Source organism: Cupressus sempervirens, chromosome 10 (genome assembly GCF_028749045.1).
Source record: "Cupressus sempervirens isolate cs-2001-9-10 chromosome 10, ASM2874904v1, whole genome shotgun sequence".
Lineage (NCBI taxonomy): Eukaryota > Viridiplantae > Streptophyta > Pinopsida > Cupressales > Cupressaceae > Cupressus > Cupressus sempervirens.
The window spans coordinates 390924731-390946532 of NC_143127.1; the positions used below are offsets into that span (position 1 = coordinate 390924731).

The following is a 21802-nucleotide window of genomic DNA, read 5'->3' on the forward strand; positions in this document are numbered from 1 at the left end:
TATTCCTGCTATCGGTCCAACCATCAGTCTTGATGGTGCAACCCTTTGCAATCCATTCCTTTCGGTTCTCTTCTAGGTCAACCCTCATGTCCTCTACCATCTCATCCAGGAGGTATCCGCTCAACTCAGCCTCAGTTGGGGCTTTAAACCCCGGACCACAAATAGCAACCGCATCTATCATATTCTGCCAATAAGGAGCCCTGTCACAAATAAAAGTTTAGATGTCAAAGACTCAAATTATAAAACAAGTAGATATAATTAAAGTTTTACTTTTACTTTTAATTTTAGCTTTAAAGAAAACAAAGAAAAAAGAATCAATTACCTGGCTGCAATAAATGGAATGTTGCAAAAGTACCAAAATTTGCATATCTCCTTTCTGGCAGCATCGTGAATCTCTTTGTTCAAACCCATGCCCTCAAGCGTGGGTTGGGAACCAGGAGTAGTGCGGGGCACAAAGTAACTATCCATTCTGTTTTTTCGCACTCTAGGCTGCAATAGGTTGGTGTGGGACTCCATCTCAGTATGTGACCGAATAGCACTAGCACTAGCACGAGCAGAAGAACTAGGATAAAAAGGAGGCCTAGAAGAACCCTCTCCAACACAACCTACGGATGCGGAAGCTGATGCAGATGTGGATGCGGCTGCGGATGCGGGAACATGGGAGCCAATACCCCTTAACCCTTCAACTTGCATTTTCCTATTTGCTTTGTCTTTTTCAATTTTTTCTAATGCCATTAAGCAAGTGCGTTTTGCCTCAGGAGTTTGGTGAGTGCAAACTGTAACATCATGTCCAGGTATAGCAGCAATGTGGAATTTCAATCTATAAATACCCCCGGAAGTTATTTTTTCTTTACAAAACATGCATTTTGTTTGATATTTGGTTCTTCCAGGAAACTCTTCATTATATTTCCAACATTCATCTTTTTTACCCATTGGAATTTGCGAAAAATGAGAGCAAAGGCTGCTGCAATAAATTTTTTTATGTAAAATATCAAAGTTTGAAGCTAATAAAAATTAGAAAACAACAAACCCTAGCTTGCAACTTAGTAAAAATAAAGAGCATTCAAGATTTACACTAAAATTCTTGAAAACTATAGAAATTTAACAAAAAACGCATAATACACTAAAAATTTAACAAAAAATGCATAATACACTAACATGCAAGAAAAAAAATAAGCACTTACCTCTTGCAAATGAGTTGAGGAGTGTTGATATTGGCTCCTTAATGCTCCCAAAGCAATTGATGGGCTCCCCAAATGGCCTGCTGATCTCTTTGGTGCTCCTCCTCCTTGCCGGTTGGAAACCTATGGCTTTTCTTTTCTCTTCTTCTCTCTCACTTTTCCTCTCTTCTACTCATGCTTCACAAATAGAAGGCCCTTTAGGGTTATAACAAAGAGAATAGGTCAAAAACAAAGTGAAAAAAACAAGTGATTTAAAAAAAAATTTCAACTTCCCTTTTTACATGCCGCGGGCGATTCATAGCCGATTTTTTAAGGCGATTTTGGCGATCTTTACATGAATCGCCTGAATCGGCGATTCATGGCCCAGAAATCGGCGATACTGATTCACGATTCAAAAAAAATTGCGTAGGATGAATCGGGTCGCGGAATCATCAATTCAGGCGATTTTTGGGCGATTCTCGTTACTATGATTCAAATATATTAATCAGAATTTGGAATTTACCAGATAATATAAACTTACCAACAACACTTAATAGACTTCCACGGAGCATTACATATTATAACTGGACAAGGAATTTTAGGTGGCACCTGGGACTGTTTGACACCTGGTTCTATCCAATTCCAGATATCAGCGATACTGGTCCCCTGTATGACCACCCACGAGTTGAGCCTGAATCTTGCCAAACCGTAGTCTCACTGAATGATGCCCATGCGTGACTTTGTGCCACAGATCTGGAAATGTGTAAAAATGAACTGTGCGTATGTGCCTTGCTACCACAGGGATGTTAGCACTCCAATGAGCCCAACCTCAGCATGCAGTGCCTCAATCTGGATTACTACCAAATGGATGTCTGGTTGATATGAGAGCTGCCTCCTTCAAACTTCTATCTGCGTGTTCATCTTATTGATTCACGTTGTTGAATTGCCTGTAAATGATAACCTGATTGTTTCCCTTGTCCTATGATCACAATGCTGCCCAGGTTGCTACTGCTGAGTGAAGCTACACCCGACCTGCTCACTGCTGTAATATATTGTGTGTATTCCCAGATTGAATCCAACCACACTAATCATCACTGTTCCACCTTCTGGATGATCATGCCTAGTCTATTCCATTTTTCCCGTGCTCACTTCAGTCTTCTCAACATAACATATATTGGATTTGGTACTCCAGGCTGGGGCTACGTCAAACCTCTTGCTCACATGGATTGTCATCCTATGTGAGTGAAATGCTTAGTCTACTTGCTCCCAATTCCTCCTCTGTTTGAATGAATCCTCACTCTCAAGTTCTCCACATTACACCCCAACCGACCCCCTCTACCATTATGCACAAGCATGCCCATATTGGCTGCAACAAAAGATGTTATGGAGAGCATTCAGGATACTGCTGCAGGGGAAGTTACGAATCAATTCTGGCAACTAATGAGCTGCTACTAACCAATACACATGGCTGCGGGGTCACCATCTAGCAAGGGCGTAGTTGGCAAAAGGAAACCATGTCAAAAATAGTTTCAAGCATTTCATACCCAACGTGGCCCACGCGTCATCCCATGAACTTGCACTTTAAACCTATTGGGATGCAAATTAGGTTTTGTGTGGCTGAGCTGGTCAGAGTGTGTGGGGGAACATGACAGTCCTCCCCTCTCGGAATTGCTTGCCCTCAAGCAGTTGAAGTCCCGGATGCCGAAGGATCTACCCATTGTCGCACATCACATCTTCGATGGGCAAATCCCTCCACTTAACCAAATACTCTTTGATATATCTGTTCCTTAACTGCTTCTCCTTTGTTTCCAACACATCAGTTGGTACTAATTCCAACTTCCCTTCATTGTCAAGAGGGGGTAATTTAGGTGGGCAGGTCATGTGCTGTCCAACAGCTTTCTTGAGGAAAGAAACATGAAAACTATTGTGAATCCGACTGCCTTTAGAAAGCTCCATTTTGTAGGCTACCTCTCCAACCCTCCTTAGGATCTTATCCGGTCTGTAAAACTTGGGATTGAGTTTCGTGCTGCCCCTTTCCTTCATTGAGCTCTCTTTGTAAGGTTGAAGGCGAAGAAACACTATGTTCCCAACCTAGAAGGTTCTCTTTTGCTGGTTTTGGGCACGCTGCAGATTTTCCTTTAGAGCTACAAGAATGTTGTAATGCCCCCTTTTTTTGGGACATTATAATTCAGTGTTGCCGGCTCACTTTGCCTAGGTTTCGGGGCGAGAAGGTTCTTTATGGGGTTTAGTTCAAGATTTGGCCTAGACATTTCCAGTTTCGGACCCATCAGAGCAGTTATGGTAGGTTGTTTGGATGCTTACTATCTATAGTAAGTAAACAGAGTTCAGTATTCATGATATTTCAGTGTTGGGTTGGAAGCGTGTCGTCGAGAGCTTTCCAATGAGCTATTGCACGTGCTTATTTGAGTTTGTTTGGGCAGTTATTTTAATGACTAACGATTATATGGTTTACTGGCTAAGTGACTTTAAAAGTTCATTTAACTTGTCACTTTATTTAAAAAGTACTATGTTCATTTAAGTAACTAAAGGACAAAAAAGGTGCTTTATCCCACATTGCTTAAAGATGCATGCATCACATTGGGAAAAGTGATAAAGGTATAATAGACTCTACATGGGAGCATATATGAAGATTGAATATTTAAAACAAATATTAATTTGGGAGTTGTAAATAGTTGCTGGTTATCTCTTCAAGGACGCAAACCCTTGAAGGATCTTTGAAGGTTGGACGCAAACCTAGCCTTCTTATAGGTTTATTTATAGTTCCAATCTGACTGTTATTTTTGTGTATAAGATTGGATTACTTGGATTGTTGCATGTTATTGTATTGCTGTTATATAATACAGTAACATATTTTGGCGGATTGTTGTGTTAACTCCTATTTTATATATGTACCTTTTTGATTATTGGAGAAATAAAACAAGTTTTCTAAGTTTCTTTGTATGCAAATCTGCGGGTTACAAGTCGTTTAAGGTTCTGAAATTTGTATCAAATATTGGTTTCCTGTTTGGATTTAAATCTGCACTTTTTATCACGGTTTTTTGGTAAAATATCCTGAAAGGTATATTACAAATGTCCTACTGCGCTTGTAACCATTCCTTTGCCAATGGAGTCCGATCAGCCAAAGCCAAATCAATGAAAGTTAGGGGCTTGTGACCATATAAAGCCATAAAGGGGGACATACCAATAGACATATGGTAGGTTGAGTTATAACAATATTCACCCAAATGTAACAATTCAACCCACACTCTTTTTTGCCTGGTTACAAACATATCCTTCCATCGACTTGTTTATGATCTCTTTCTGTCGATCCATCTGGGGATGGTAGTTGGTGCTAGGGGCTAATTAGGTGCTTGCGAGTCTAAACAGCTCCTGCTAGAAAATGCTAAGGAACTTACTGTCTTTGTCACTAACAATGGTCTTAGGAAGACCGTGTAACTAGAGAACTTCTCGAAAGAACAATGTTGTCACCTGAGAGTCTGACCAATCAGCTGCTACAACAAAGAAATGTGCATACTTAGTTAATCTATCCACCACCACAAAGATGTTGTCCTTACACTGCACCTTTGAGAGTCGTGTATTAAAATCCATGTAAATACTCTACCATTCATGCCTAGGTACTGGCAAATGCTGCAATAACCCTGTAGGATGTACATGTTCCAATTTGTTTAGTTGACAAGTTACACAAGTCATCACATGTTGAAGAACATCACCCTTAAGGCTTTTCCATGAAAACCACTCTATAACTTGCTTGTAGGTCTTCAAGTACCCAGGGTGGCCTGCTACTGGGCTATCATGGATGACATGCATAATCTGCTCGTTAAGTTTGGATTTAGGAATCAAAATTCCATGAAAATTGCTCTCCAACCTACTTGTAGGTCTTGAAGTACCCTGGATGACCCGTTGCTAGGCTATTGTGGATGGCATGCATAATCTACTCATTTAGTCTGGATTCAGGGACCAAATAATTTATGTTCTTGTAGTAAATAATATCATCTATAACCTTATACTTGTCATCCTAAATCTGGCCATCGATAACCTCTCAAGAAAAGGTGTTTTTGGAATAGTCAACTAGTAGTTGAGACCTCCAATTTGCTGAAATCTCTAATATGGCACAACATGAAGTATTGGCTGGCCTCCTGAATAAAGCATCGACAACCACGTTGCTTGTTCCCTTGATGTACTCAATCTCAAAGTCATAAGCTTGTATCTTGCTGATCCACTTTTGTTGTGTTTCATTCAACTCTTGTGCCAAGAAAGACCGCAAGTTGTTATGATCGCTCCTCACTATAAAACGTCCACCCACCAAATACTACCTAAATTTAGCTAGAGCATGCATGATAGCTAGCATCTCCTTATCATAGGTGGAGTACAACTTCTAATGATCTTTCAATTTCCTGCTCTCATAATCAATAGGGCGTTTGTCCTGCACTAGCATGACACCAATCCCATCACTTGATGCATCACACTCCCAAATGAATGGTCTGGTGAAATCTGGTAGTGCTAGAACTAGGCACGTACTCATCACCTTCTGGAGCTTATCAAATATCATCTCCAAATTTGTAGACCACCTAAGAATTTGTGCTAGACGCTGTGAGAATCCCTTCACAAACCTCCTATAGCAAGAACACAACCCAAGGAAACCTCTCAAATTTGACACATTCTTCAGTGATGGCCAATCTAGAATAGCCTGAATCTTTTCTTGATGCACCTTTACTCCATTAGCACTGATCACATGCCCCAAATACAAAATCTCTGTCAATCCAAACTTGCATTTGAATTCTTTAGCAAATAATGAATGCTGCTCCATAATTCCTAGAACCTCATCCAAAGGCTACAAGTGTTCCTCCTATGTCCTGCTGAAAATCAAAATGTCATTGAAGAACACCAAGACAAACTTATGCAACTGCCTATTAAAAATGTGGTTCATGCATGATTGGAATGTAGTAGGAGTGTTTGTGAGCCCAAAAGGCATCACCTGAAACTCATAGTGGCCATAGTGACAATTGAAAGCTGTCTTATGCACATCCTCCTCACGAACCTTAATTTGAGGATACTGAGAATGGAGGTCAATCTTCGAAAAATAGATATCTCCATGTAGCTCATCCAAAAGCTCATCAATACGGGGTATAGGCTACCCGTTCTTAATGATCCTCTTATTCAATGCCTCGTAATCTATGCATATATGTAGAGTCCCATCCTTCTTTTTGACCAACACCACGGATGAAGCAAACAAACTCAAGCTTAGTCTAATGTGCCCCATATTAAGCAACTCTCTAATGGTCCTCTCTATTTCCTCCTTATAATGCCTTGGGTGGCGATAGGGTATCGTAATGACTGGTTTCACATCCTCGTCCAGCTCTATCATGTGCTCAAATCCATGATGAGGAGGTATACTAGGAGGGATATCCCAAAAACTCCCTTGTGCTTGTCTAACACAGCTTGAATATTGATGTCCTAAGTCTGAATCAGACTTGGTGGAGACGAAACAACGTGCTGCCCACTTTGTGTGCTCATGTCTCAAAATGGATTCCATCCTATGAGCTAAAACAATCCTAGGACCCCTATCAGCCATAGCTCTAAGAATGACATGCTGCTTCCCTTTCATAAACTCAATCCGTCTTTGATTGTGATCAATGGTGTATTTATCAAGAGTTTGGAGCCACTGTAACCCCAAAAATAGCATCCATTCCACCTAACTCAATCATATAAAAATCTGCTATGAGTATAATTACCCACTTGAACTTCAAGCTGTGAAACCATCCCCGAACAATTAAGAAGGCCTCCACCAGCAACCTTAACATCGAAGTGCGGAACCGCATCCACATGAAACTTTCTCTTTGCTGCTATGGAAGTGCTGATGAAGTTAAACATAGCCCCTGTATTCACAAGGCAAACCATACGCTGCCCTTTAACTACTCGTTTAAGGCAAATAAGACTACCTGTAAGATCTCCAGAGAGGGTAGCAATTGCAGCTGGCTGATTTGAAACCTATCCCTCTACCTTCTCCAGCTGGGGCTGCTCTTGTACACTATCTTCCTCGCTGCCATCAGCCTGTTCCCATCATTTTCATCATCCAAAATTGCCTCAATACAGTGAATCTTTCCTTTCCCACGACATCTCTGGTCTTGTGACCATGGTTCCTAACGTGTGAAGCATAAATTTGTTGTTCTTAGCTCATTTCTTGACTCAAAATCAGTCTTAGGTGGTTACTCTTATTGTGATTTGAAGATTTCAGATTGGCCTTAGGCCCCTTGAAACGCTCCCTGGGAGGATAAACTGCTGAAGATGAGCCATCCAAATCAAGTGCCATCTTGATTGCATCCTATATGGTACTTGGTTTCAGGACTTTGACAAATGCCTTGAACCTCTCACTCAAACCTTGCATGAATAGCATAACCTTTCTATTTTCTATCATGTTTGGAACCAGGATAGATATCCTTTGAAATTCATCAATATATGTATTCAAGAATCCATTGTGTTTGAGATGAGCCAACTCCATGTAGTTAACCTCTATGTCCTTCCTGTCAAACCTGTTTATTAGTTTGTTACTAAACTCCTCATTCGAACTAGTCATACCATGATTTTGAGTTACTAAACTATGGTGCCACCTATCATAAGCCAGTCCTTCCAAATGCATAGTAGCAAACTTGATTGCATCTGCTTTAGGCATGGGTTTTAGTGTGAGGAAGGTATCCAATTTTTGTATCCAAGCCCTCATTGTAGTTTTTCCACTCGCATCAAATATGGGCAAGGTGAGCTTGTCCATAGCATGTTTAAGATCCCTGTTTGGAGTCCTTGGCCTCCTGTCCTATCTGGCTCTCATTAACTCCCTTCACTCGTTCATATACTAAACAAAGTCTAAAACTGCCTTAACATTGTCTGGGAACAAATCCCATTCAACATATATAGCCATGACATCATCAGGTATGTCTCCTACAACTCCAACATTAACAACCTCATCCTGATGTTCAACAAACACTAGCATTAAAGGCCTGCCTGTGGTCCGAGTGGGTACTTCTCTGCCACACAGTGACCCAACTACACTACGACCCACACTGTGATGGCTTTGAGTTCTTCTAGGACCAGTATTCATTTGCTGAATAGCTTGTGTGAGTTGCTGCAGAACAGTAGTAACCTGATTTTGTCCATCTCTCAGAGCCCTTAAGGTAGCCTTGGTTTCTCTGTCTGCTTCCTCTATGGTATTCAGAACCCTTTCAGCCATTGCTCCACAATGACCTCTGAAAGTATCTTGCCCTCAGGAATTTGTGGTGGTTTCCAAATTCCAAACAATTCTTTGTTGTACCGCCGCATTCAAGAAGGCCATCCACAAGGCAACATGATTGTTGTTCTGATACCACTGAGATGTCCCCTGTCTGATTGTAAGGTTTGAAACTGAAAGTGAAAGGGCTACCCCTTGCCCCTGTCTGATCTTAAGGTTTGAAACTGAAAGTGAATGGACTACTTCTGGGATTAAGTCCATTGTTGTCCATTTTCAGCCTGCCCTCTGAAGAACTTAATTTCAGTCACAGTCAATCTGTAGGTAAATTTTGGGTATTTCTTGATAATTGATGGTTTCAAGATGTATACAAATTGATATATTTCCTGGGCGAAGAAAAGAACAATGGACTTACAAATAGATTGATCACTAAACTTGATTCAAATATATTAATCAGTATTTGAAATTTACCAAATAACATAAGCTTACTAATAACCCTTAATAGACTTCCATGCAACATTACATATTATAACTGGACAAGGAATTTTAGATGGCACCTAGGACTGTTTGACACCACATTCTGTACAATTTCCAGATAATAGCAATTCTGGTCCCCTGTATGGCCACCTGTGAGTTGAGCCCGACTCTTGCCAAACCGTAGTCTCACTGAATAATGCCCGTGCATGACTTTTTGCCACAGTTCTGGAAATGTGTAAAACTGAACTGTGCATATGTGCCTTGCTACCACAGGGATGTTAGCGCTCCTGTGAGCCCAACCTCAACATGCGATGCCTCAACCTAGATTACTACCAAATTGACGTCTGGTTGCAGGGATTGAATTGAGAGCTGCCTCCTTCAAATTTCCATCTGCTTGTTCGTCTTATTGATTCACATTGTTCAATCGCCTGTAGATGATAACCTGATTGTTTCCCTTGTCCTATGATCACAGTGTCACACAAGTTACTATTGTCGAGTGAAGCTACACCCGACCTACTTACTGCTGTAAGATATCATGCATATTCCCAGAGTGAATCCAACTGCACTAATCATCACTGTCCTAGCTGCTGGGTGATTGTGCCTAGTCTATTCCATTTTTCCCGAGCTCACTTCAGTCTTTTCACATAACATATATCGGATTTGGTACTCTAGGCTGGGGCTACATAACATAACATTTGTGCAAGCATAACTTTGATTGTGTAGCATGAATTTGGGAGAAAAGTGAATAAAAGAAGCAATTCAATTTGAAGCTTTGACTAAAAGCAATTGTGATAGAGCAAATTAGAAGTTTTGACTATAATTTGTGCCTATTGTCTTGATTCATGTTATCATTGTGTGTCCAATAAAAGAGTATAGTGATTAAGAAGCAATTGGAGCTGAAGCTTTGACTGGGAGCGGTTATGGAAATTTATAGCTAGAAGCTTTGTTTGTAGCTTATACTTCTTTCTTAATTCACAAAATAGTTAAGTTATTCTTAGTTTTAGGAGTCTTTGTGCCCTAATTGTAAAGCTTTTCATATAGAAGTACGATCGGACCTAGAGCCAAACTGGTACATTTTCAGCTAGCTTTTGAGTTAGTGAAGGTTTATCGGTATCACTGTTTCTAGCTCTTGATAGAAGTGTAGTTAGAAATTGACCCTAGCCGTTACTCGCTCCACAAGTAAGTGGATTCTTTCTTGAAAGTTAAGAAGAAAGGATATTGGTAACACCTTTTTTACAAAATCTTTGGACTTCTTACTTACCTTGAGTTGATCCAAGGAACGGTGAGCAGGGGGAGCCTTCCCTTTAAGGTAGGAGAGACTTTGTCTCACATGTTGTGGCTGGTCATCCTATTTTGCGATTGGATTTTTACCCAAAATTGTTGATTGCAAAATATCCACCCAACAAATCTGACACTAACACTAGATCTTGCTGTTGGTATGCTCAGGCCACCTCTCTGTTGAGTTCGATCGGGATTGAGATTGATCGTCTTCCTCCTTACTAGTTCCTGCTGGATGCTCCTACTCACCTCCTTCCCTCACGATATGAGTTGAATGAGCATGTCAGACATGATATCATTATCACTACTTGGTGTAATCGTCTTGATGGATTACGTCCGAAGATGGCCTTTTATGTGGAGCATTTTCTTGAGATTCAGAATGGTATTATTGTCTTCGCTACTTATCTTCATCAGTGTTGGAGTCACGTTCTACGATTCTCTTTGGGCTCCTTCAGAGTTGGCTCTCACCATCTTCGAGTCCAGACCAATCACCAGATGGGTAGAGAGGACCGGATCTATCGACTGTGTACTTTGGTGGAGGTTGAGATTGGGACTTATTTTATATTTCGCTATCCTATCTACTATAAGATCAGAGGGAGATTTTACTGCCTATTTAGAGATTGCGTTTCTCTTCCAATGTTCTTCAGCTATATTGACCACTGTTGCCTTGCACTTTACCTACTAGAGACCACCCAACTCCGTGAGCATACCTTGCAGTCCCTCAGGGTTATATCTCAGACTAGCTATTACCGCCTTTTTCTCCCTCCTGTCTCCACCACGGAGCGTGAAAAGGCCATCCAATATTACTCACTCCAGATCGGTTAGACACTGCACTAGTCTTTGTAGGTAGCGACACTCCTCCAACGGTTCTTGGCAACAATCTAAGACTTTGGATCATCCACGATTATACCCTTCTGGGACTGATTTCTTTGTACCAAGGAAGGATCCTTAGTACTTACCTTGGTTTTTATGGTTTCGTGTCTTGTTTTGTTTCTTCTCAGACACTGTTCGGTGCTCCTGCTTTGGTTGGCTCTTTTGTTTGTATACTCAGTCCCATAAACCCTTGTGGTTTTTTATTGGACATTAATATTTTTATCTTATCTCATCTCTGTGTCATCTAGCATTGCAAAGATATATCTCATAAACCTCCATTCGCTTAAATTGAATGACTATTTTAAGGGAAAATGTAAAGATTATTTTATGTTACTATATATGACAAATGGCACTTTAGTCTATGATAGCTGCCTTTCAGATGTTAGCTAGAGAATTTATGCTTCTGTTTACCTTTATATTGTATAAATATGTATCCTTTGATTTTGACCTCATAATTATGTTTGGTAGTAAGTCAAACCTTTTAGAGCCATTTATATCTAGAGTACCAAACATGAGTACATCAATTTGGTGATGCTAACATATTCATTTGATAAGGTTCATATTGTAGAATTATGTTAGCATGATTCAGCATGACACATTGTTCGAATGTGTTCTTTGTCATGCACTATACAACATCATTTCATAAAACAATGGTCATTATCTATCATGTAAAAATGTACAACAATTCCAATGATTTGTAGAGTTGTAACATTTGCAAAGATCCATTTCTGTAGGGACTTAGCCAAATAAAGCCAGAGTAGCCTCATCACATCATAAATAATAAATATTAAAATTTCTCAACATCTAATTTTTCACCCCAAAATTATAGCATTTGAAGAGAAATTAGATACATGCTCTAGAATTGCTGAGTACATGAGATAGTGCACACATCATTTCGGTTGAATGAAAGAAAATTTTCCATTATGTAATATGCTTTGTTTTCAAATTCTGTGAGTACATGTCGAGTTGGCGAGCACTCTATTTTTTCATGTGGCAAGTTTTTACAATTTTAACTCATGTTTTTATATTATGCAACAAAAAATGTGGGTGAAATGCCAATGCAGGTAAAATTATGGTCAAAATGTGTTTTTCACATGTCTTTGCTATAAAAGTATGCATTTTCTCTTTTGAAATGTCAATTTTGAATTTAATACATTTTGTAATTAATTTTTTGCAAAAAAAATTATTTATTTAAGAGATTGTAATTTTTGGTACTTTCTAAGTTGCTGAGGTTTCGTTGAGTTTTTGTTGAGTATTTACTTGGTCAAAATTTTTGGGCTGGCTATGTACTCTCTATGTTTGAGTCTATGAACTATAATTTTATCTCTCTATTTCAAGATGGGAACAAGTCTAGATTGGCTCCGTAATGGAGATGCATAAATGCCATCACATGTGCCTCTTTTAATGTGTGATTGAACCAAGAAATAATTGAGAAACTTATATAGGGTCAAGGAGATGTTTGTTTGCTTCTTGCTTATTTTGTGGTTTTTGTTCCATTTTAAGCCGCTTATAGGTATTGTATTGGCACCTTTGAATCATGACAACCCTTTCTATATGAATATTTATTGCTATAGGGGCATCTGGGTATGTCCTATCATCCCCAACATTGAGCAATGTCCCTAACCCACTGAATGCATAATAATAATGTTAAGAACTTGTGGCATTCCACTTCAACTTAATTATTTTAACAAAATATTAAAGGGGGTTTGGCGGGGCGGGGTGCACTTTTTGTCATAACCCCTTTTAGAATGGAACCCAACAATTATAAATGATTAAATATTAAGTAAATATATTTATGATTAAGATATAATTAAAGAATATATCATCAAGTACTATTATTTACCTCATATATAATTAATACCATTAAGAATAAATATACCCAATCAAAATGAGATAATGGAAACATTGAATAATAATTGATTCAATAAACCTTCAAATGGCATGGACGAACAACCCTTGTAATTGCAATATCCTGATTAAAATCTTTCTATGGAACTTCTACAAGACATCCTTGAGGGTAGGAGAAAGGAAATCACCATTAAATGATCACAATAATATTCATAAGTCAAATGATATATTTATATATCTAATAATTTGTTATTTAAATTGATTATCAATAATGTATATTTTTCTCAAGACAATAATAATGTTCTTCATATATAGCAATAATGATATTTAAAACCTTACTAAATTTGCCCATCCATCACACACCTGAAGTTAATGAAATAATTAATAAAGGGGATTGGTTAAAACCACTCCACTCCCCATGTAATAACCCCAATAGGTTATAACTTCTTCAAACACCAAAAAATCTGTATACTTCAGTTGTTTGACATTTCGTCAAACACTTTGCAAGCAAGCTCTGATACCACTGTAATAACCCTCCTCAAATCTGCCCTCAAAAATGTTGATGAAAGCTCAAGGAATTTCATCAAACAATTCACATGCAAGGGACATATGACTGATATAGTATTTCAACTAGTTTCAAATGACTTTTTCTTCAATTTGCATCAATGAGAATCTTGTGCTAGAAGACTAAAATGGACTACACAATGACCTAACATGAGTGTGCTACTAATTTTGACAATATTCAGTGCATATATATGAGCTAAGCATGAGAAATGAACACCTACAACCAACTGACATTTTTACAAACAATTGGTATGCAAACTAACTAGTTGATAAATAATGATATTAAATTTCTTAAATGACACCAGCAACTATTATCTTCTTAATTGCAATGAAAAAATACAATGCTCATGAAATATGGCCAAGACTTTGGCATTTACATGGATTACAAAATGATAATGCTGGTATAATGCACACTTACAGCTGAAAGTTTATAACACCCTAAAAAAAAATACTAACAAAAGAACCTGGTTGTAGATGGCTGTAATAATTTCCTTCAATGCTGCCCCTTCTGCTTTGCTTTTTACGAACTGCTTTTTCGGTCTGCTTTTTCAGCCTGCTTTTTCGGACTGCTTTTTTGTACCCGCTTTTTCAGCCTGCTTTTTCGGTTCCGCTTTTTTCGGACTGCTTTTTCGATTGCTTTTTCGGATCTGCTTTGTGGACTGCTTTTGCGGATTGCTTTTTCGGTTCTTCTTTTTCGTATCCGCTTTTTTAGCCTGCTTTTTCGGTTCCGCTTTTTCGGACTGCTACTATGTTGAATCTCAAGACCATATTTTTCAATGGCGTCAAAATTTTCAGCTTGAAGGGATTTTGTCCTCCAAACTATTGAGACATAATCTCCAAATTTTTTTCCAATTTCTTTGATATTTCCAAGCATGCCTAAAAGAAGCTCTTCTATTTCTTTTATAGTGTTCTCACAAGAGCTCAATCCTTCGTTTTCTCAATGTGGGATAAAACATCACTCCCTTTTATGTAACTTATGTCTCCAATGTGTTATAAAATAAAGGGGACTCTTTTAATTTAAATATTTCTCACAAACTATAGTCTATGCATTAATAAAGTTAAATATTTAAATTTAACTTTATAAAATAGCTTTATCAATGCATAACAAATTTTATCAATGATAAACAAGTCATCTTGCCGATTTTAAACAATTACCATCGACATACCGCTGCCATTGGATGTCCGACCATATCCAAGATGACTTACTATAAATAGTAAGTATGCCCAAAGTTGCCTCAAAACCCCTTAGAAAGACTTGCAACTGAAACTATCTAGGCCAAATGGCCTCTAGGTCTCTTTAATGTCCTGGTTAGCCTACGAGACCGTGGGGAAATAGGCTAACGACAACATCATGCTATGAATGCTAAAAAGGGGACATTACACCCCATGATCAAAGGATACAACCACTCGAGGCAGCGCTTTGGGAGTATTAAATTATGGCATGTAAGGAATTTAAAGGGAGGGGAAATTGCAGATAAGGAGTTTATATTGGAAGGAAGTGATAAATACATAAGCAAAAAAGAGAAGGGGAGTGATATAGGATAAGCATAAAAGGTAAGGGGAGGAGATAAAATGAAAGGTATTCGATGAAGTATAAGGGTAATAAAGCAAGTTGCCACCATCCCAATTATAATGGGAGTTTGGGAGATTTGATAACAATGAAGATCAACAAAAAAATAACATTAAAGCATATAAGATAAATTAATTCAAGGGCATCGGGTGAGTATAGAGAAATAGGGAAAATAAAATAAAGTAGCATTAAGGACATAATGAGATACATCTTTTATTGTGAAGTATTATTATGAGAAGAATATAAGTTGAACAGACTTTGTCTTTATATATGAAATAGTCATCTTTTATGCATATTAGTTATTTTAGAGAACTTGTATATTCGTGGAAATAGATCTTGTAGGTTTTCAATAGGAAGAAGACTCAAACATACTTATAAGTCACCCACAATATTCTGAATACTAAATGGGGGATTATAAGTGATTTAAGGGTGAATCCCAAGTAGGGTCATTACAAGTGGTATCAGAGCATAATCTTGCCATCTTGTAAGGAACATACATGCAAACCTATCAAAGGAAAGGAAATAGAAAACAAGATGACTAGACAGTTAGCTAATGAAATGAGGGCATTTATGGAACAAGAAAATGAAACAAACCAAGCACTACCAAGCACGGGGAACTCAATTGACAGTCTTAGGAATAATGCTGCCAATGGAAAGGGCATAAGTTCTAATCACTTAGAGAACAATAATGGATCCTCCTCTTCTAGGGTACTTAAACCCCCTTTTTACCTAGAAATAAAATATTGAACAGCTAATGAAATGAGGGCATTTATGGAACATAAATGAAACAAACCAAGCACTACTAAGCATGGGGAACTCAATCGACAGTCTTAGGAATAATGCTGCTAATGGAAAGAACATAAGTGCTAATCACTTAGAGAACAATTATGGATCCTCCTCTTTTAGGGTACTTAAACCTCCCTTTTTACCTAGAAATGAGATATTAAGAGAGGAAGGAGTTAAACAACCCGCAATTAGTGCGGTGGAAAATGCTAGACCTTATGCTAGTTTGGAACCAGAAATCAGTGATCTTTTAACATTTAACGAAATTTGTGAAGGCCAAAACAAGAAGCATGAAGAAGAGCAAGGCCAAACCAAAACAAGGATTTACAACATAAAGTAAACAAAGTAACCCTTTCAAATTTTTATGGGTCTGGAAAAATCACATCGCATGACTGGCTGCAAATGTTAAACACTTACCTCACCCTCAGTCCGATGATAGAAGAAGATGCACTCCAATTTACTATACTCCACCTAGAAGGCATAGCACATGAGTGGTGGTACCCTGGAATCCATACTCAGGGCCATCAAAATGTCACCTCTTATGAAGAATTTTCATAGAGGCTTGTTAAAAGATTTGATGCAAGGCACCCTCAAGAGGATTTTAAAAAGTTGACCCAAATTAAGCAAGAAGGAACGATCGAGAGTTATATTGCTGAATTCTAGAGAACCTTGGTACTTGTGACAAAGATAGATGATGGCCAACTTATCTATTCAAGAGAGATTAGACGACTCGCTAAAAGTATTGGTGAGTGCTCTAAAATGATCATATCTCGAGGACACTTGTGAAATAGCCTTAAATTTGGAAACCTCATTAACAAACAATACACCCCCAAGCTACCATACTAAACAATTTCATGGTAAGGACGAAAAGCATAAGCGAGAAATCTCAAAAAGAAAATGCTTTCACTGCAGTGAGGACTTTGAAAGCGGTCACATATGTGAAAATGAGAAAGCTCAAAAGCAACGCCAAGACTTAAGAAGGAAGAAGTTATGTTTCAGATGCAAGGATCATGAGAACCAAGGTATAAGTGCAGGAAAAGGAGTTAGAAGCAATACTCGACCCAAAAAATGAAGGAACACCACCTAAGAAAATGAAAAATGATCAGGGGAACCTCAATTGCATTTAATCAATTAAGGAAGGAGAAAGCCAATGGCGTTTTGAGGAAGTTTAACCCTAATGATAACAAACAATTTGTAAGTTGGTCTCTATTAGTGATTGTAATAATTAATATGTAATTTAAAATATTGTAAGGGCACCCTACTACAAATGGATTTCCTATGGAGTCTACAATCAAGGGAGAATTGTTATGGAACCCTATTGTAGTACTATTGAAGGGAAAGATAGTAAGGGCACCCTACTGCAAATGGCTTCCTATGGAGTTTGCAATCAAGGGAGAATTGCTAGGGCACTCTATTGAAGTACTAGTTAAGGGAAAGACAATAAGTGCATCCAACTGCAAATGGCTTTCCTATGGAGTCTGCAATCAAGGGAGAACTGCTAGAGTACCCGATTGTAGTACTGGTTAAGGGAAAGACAATATGGGAACCCCAATGAAGCAAGAAGTGCTACAACACCCTATGGTAGTACTACTGGCAAAGGGAAATACGGTAAGGACACCTTGATGGAGCTCTAATTTACCAAAAAATAAGGCTTCCATTTGAGAAATAATGTTTGAGTCATGATGAAATATTGTCAAGGGCATTGAAGAGATTGTTGAATCTTGTCATTAATGTCAAAACTAAAATGCCAAAAAAAAATTGAGGAATTTGTGAAAAATTATATATGATTCTGTACTTAATGGATCAGAAAGGAACCAATCAACTTCATTGTCCTATCCTAGTCAGCTGTACCTTAAGATTCATCGAGGAATATAATCTACCTTTATATCAGGGAATGCAACTGGAAGCTCAGTAACAGGGAAATTCATATGCCTTAAAACTCATATTTGATGGAGTTATTATCAAAGGTACAAAGAAGAAGTTGTCATCAATGGCAAATGTGAAATGAGTTATAATCATTAACTCAAATCAAAGATGCAAATTATGAAGAGTTCAGGTCTATACAGTTGGATATGGCTTTATACATTTATACATATGATGAAATACATGAGAAGAAACATACATAGATATAAATGATAAACATTAGTATGTGCAGCAAACTGTATGCAGAAGAAATGGTTGCCAATCTTACAATACAAAGGTGTTCAAAGTTAGGAATTGTTCAGTCATTAATGAAGATATTGTGATTTCAGACAAGGTACTACCAAACTGCGATATGAAATATGAATGCATGAATAAGCAAAAGATGTTTCATAGACTAAGGCAGCAACCATTGTGAGAGCTTAAGCCATAGATATGTATGTTGGGAAGGCTAAGTGAACATAGAACCTGTGAAGTGTAGAACAAGAGAACCTGTGTGGAAGAAGAAAATATATCAGTTCTTGTCTTGGCATCGATAAGCTCATGCAACCGGAATCAAGAACTTAATACCCCTGCAAACATTCTGAAAAAGTGACAGAATGAGCGACCATGATTGCATCTTGGCAGGCTTGAAAGGCAAGGAAGTGAAGTAGAGAAGCCGCAGGTTTAGAGAAAATAGACTATTTTCAGAAATGACGCCCAGTCTGGTCTCCCAATACGACAACAATCACATACAGAATCTGGTACACATGAAATTGCACAGTGGCAGTTCACGGCAACAGTGGAAGGAATTTGAAAGGAAAGAATCAATGACAAAGTAATACAATTCAGCAGATAAAATTTAGAAGTTCATAGACACATACACATAGACATAAATCTGATGTCGATGCCAAGTATTTAAAGGAATGGAGATATATGCATAGCAAAAATGATATCAAGTGCGTTGGGATGTTTTCTGAATGTAGTGTCTTTGCGGAGGAGTTCTATGGCAGAATTGTAAATAAAACTAGCAGCGATAACATATGAATAGAGCTGGCATGTGATTAAGGAATATTTTTCTTTAAGAGCATTCAATAATGTCAAAAACTATTAACATTACTAAAATATTTATACAAACTAATCGGACAAATTAAGAAGGATGGCATTATTAAGGGTATGGACTTTCTACATGTCTTTTTGTACCAAGAGACATATTTTCCTTGAAACGAGAATCTATAAATAATAATAAGTCTTTAATTTTGAAGGAGAAATCAATAAGAAATAAGATAAGCAATGAGTGAATAAGATGGAGGAATAGATGTTTTATGCAGTTCTGATATACCAGATATTGTAATAAAGTACAGACTATTTATATTCATTTTCCTATTTAATGCAAGAGCCCTATTTTCTTTATTCATCTTGAAAATTGAAGTTTCTATATTTTGTTCAGATTTGTCCTCTGTGATTAATGATTTTAAATCAATTGCTGCTAATGGTGAAGAAGTTGATTTCAATACAAATCTTTGATTATCAAAATTTGCGTACGAAATGTTCTCTATGGGAATTTTGTCTAATTAGTTTTTAAAAGAAATTAAATTAAATTACACTAGGGTTTGTGTTGCCAATTGAATCTTTAGCCTATAAAGTAGCAGATGGTATAGTACTGTCTCTGAGGGTTGTACATAAGGGTTTGGAGGAAGTTTGACTCTATTTGCCCAAGGCTGGATAAGGGACTGGTCTGCATTTTATTTTGTGAAAGTGGTTGATGTCTGAGGTTATTGAAGTTCAATATTCTGCCATATTTATAACTCATAAACACTTTCTTTTATTCAAACACTATTCATTTCACAAACAAACATTAAAAACATTCATACAAATTTCATTTTAAATAAGTTTTAAAGATTTTGCCAACTTATAACTCATAAAGCTTAAATTTGCCACAAAAAAGCCTTGAATGGAGTAGTCAGTGTTTAAGGTCAAGGCTCACCCGCCTGGGTTTAGTGAAGGCTGCAGAGCAGGGGAATTGAAGTCATTCCCATTCGTTGGCCAGAACTGATTGAGTAATCCTATTAGAGAAATAACAAAGCTCCTAGATTTCCAATTTGTGATTTTGGGAACCAACACACCTTGCTTCAAGAAGCTTTCCTATGGTGTCTGTAGAAAGGGAGAATTGCTAGGGCACCCTACTGCAGCACTAGTTAAGGGAAATCTTGTAAAGGCATCCTGCCACAAATGGCTTTTCTATGGAGTCTGCAATTAATAGAAAATTGCCAGGACACCTTGTTGCAGTTTTAGTTAAGGGAGAGATGCTAAGGGTGGTTTTTTTTAAGAACCCCTCAAGTAGAGGATATGAGGCGCAAGTAGATAAGAAAAAAAGAAGCACCTGTCTAAGTAGACCACCTCGTGTGGATGCTCAACACCTGCCATTGAGGCCAAGGGGCCCAAAGTTCCACTCTTTGGCTTAGTGTGGGATTGGTTTGGACTAACTTATCACAACTCAATGTTTCTTTGAAGCTTATATGTATATGTATGAACTTATGCTCATTTTGTGGTTATAGGGTTCATAATAAAATACCATAATGAAGAAGTAAATTATGTAAACCATTCCCCTAACCCTAGATCATTAATCGTAAGATTTAATTGAGAATGTGTGTATTATGCGTTTGCATCGCGTATGCTTTGTGTCTACATGCATTCGTGTGTCTACGTTGTGTATGTTTCGTGTCTTCATACATTCATGTGTCAACTTTGTGTCTTCATGCATCAATATGCAAGGTTTGATGGGTACTCGTACCCACACCGTTGGTACACATACCCACATACCCAAGTACCAAGTTACATGTATCCCAAGTACCAGGTACTCGGTGGAGAGCATCATAATTAAGGACCTGGATTAAGATTTTTGATTTTTTTCATCGGTTTTTTGTTTGCATATCAGCTTGTTGTTTATCAAGCTTTATTCAATACCTAATCAGTTTGAAACTTTGAAACAATATTGATTAACAATAAACTTTATCACTGTTCAAGTCAGAAGTTAATCATTTGCAATATGTCATTATCGTATGATTTATGATGTTCTTGTTCATGTTTAAAGTCTGCCTTCTCTGTTATGCATCTAAACATTTATCATATATTATTATTACAAATATATAGCAAATCTGAAACTGAAAACAATACATTACATTTGCAAACTTTATCACTGTTCTTGTTTTGAAAAACTATTGTCATGACTCATAATTTCAGATTTTCTATAAATATAAACGTATAATTAAAAATAAAGTTTGACATACCCAAGTACCCCCGTCCCCTATTTTGAAAAATAGCTGTACTGGTACCGGTACCCCAAGTACCCCCGTCCCCGTGCAACCTCGTCAATAAATGCATTGTGTTTTCTTGCATCATATTTTCTTTATAAATATTGAGTCCTCTTGGAAAGATTTATATAAACTGTCATTGCTTGAAGACATGCAAAATTTAAGAAGGTTGAACTGTCATAACCCCTTCTTGAATGGGATCCAACAATCTAGCAATTATAAATGATTAAAACATTAAATATTAAGTAAATATGTTTATGATTAAGATATAATAAAAATAAATATCATCAAGTATTATTATTTACCTCATATATAATTAATACTATTAAGATTAAATAGACCCAATTAAAATGAGATAATGAAACTCTGAATAATAATGGATTCAATAAACCTTGAAATGGCATGGATGAACAACCCTCGTAATTGCAATACCGTGGTTGAAATGTTTCTACGAAACTATTACAAGACATCCCTGATTAGGAGAAAGGAAACAACCATTAAGTGATCACAATAATATTCATAATGCAAATGATATATATAACATCTAATAATTCATTATTTAATCCGATTATTAATAATGTATATTTTTCTCAAGACAATAATAATGTTCTTCATATATAACAATAATAATATTTAAAACATCACTAAATTCACCTATCGACCAATACCTAAAGTAAATGAAATAATTAATAAAGGGGCTTGGTTAAAACCACTCTACTCCCCATGGTCAAAGGATACAACCACTTGAGGCGGTGTTTTGGGAGTATTTATATCATGGCATCGAAGGAATTTATAAGTG

The 21802-nt window shown here is 37.4% G+C and overlaps 1 protein-coding gene across 2 annotated transcripts in view; it reads left to right on the forward strand.

The window, feature by feature from the left end:
* Positions 1-21802, forward strand: part of TIC22-III (Tic22-like family protein) — a 167130-nt gene that overhangs the window by 70123 nt on the left and 75205 nt on the right. The window lies entirely within an intron of this gene.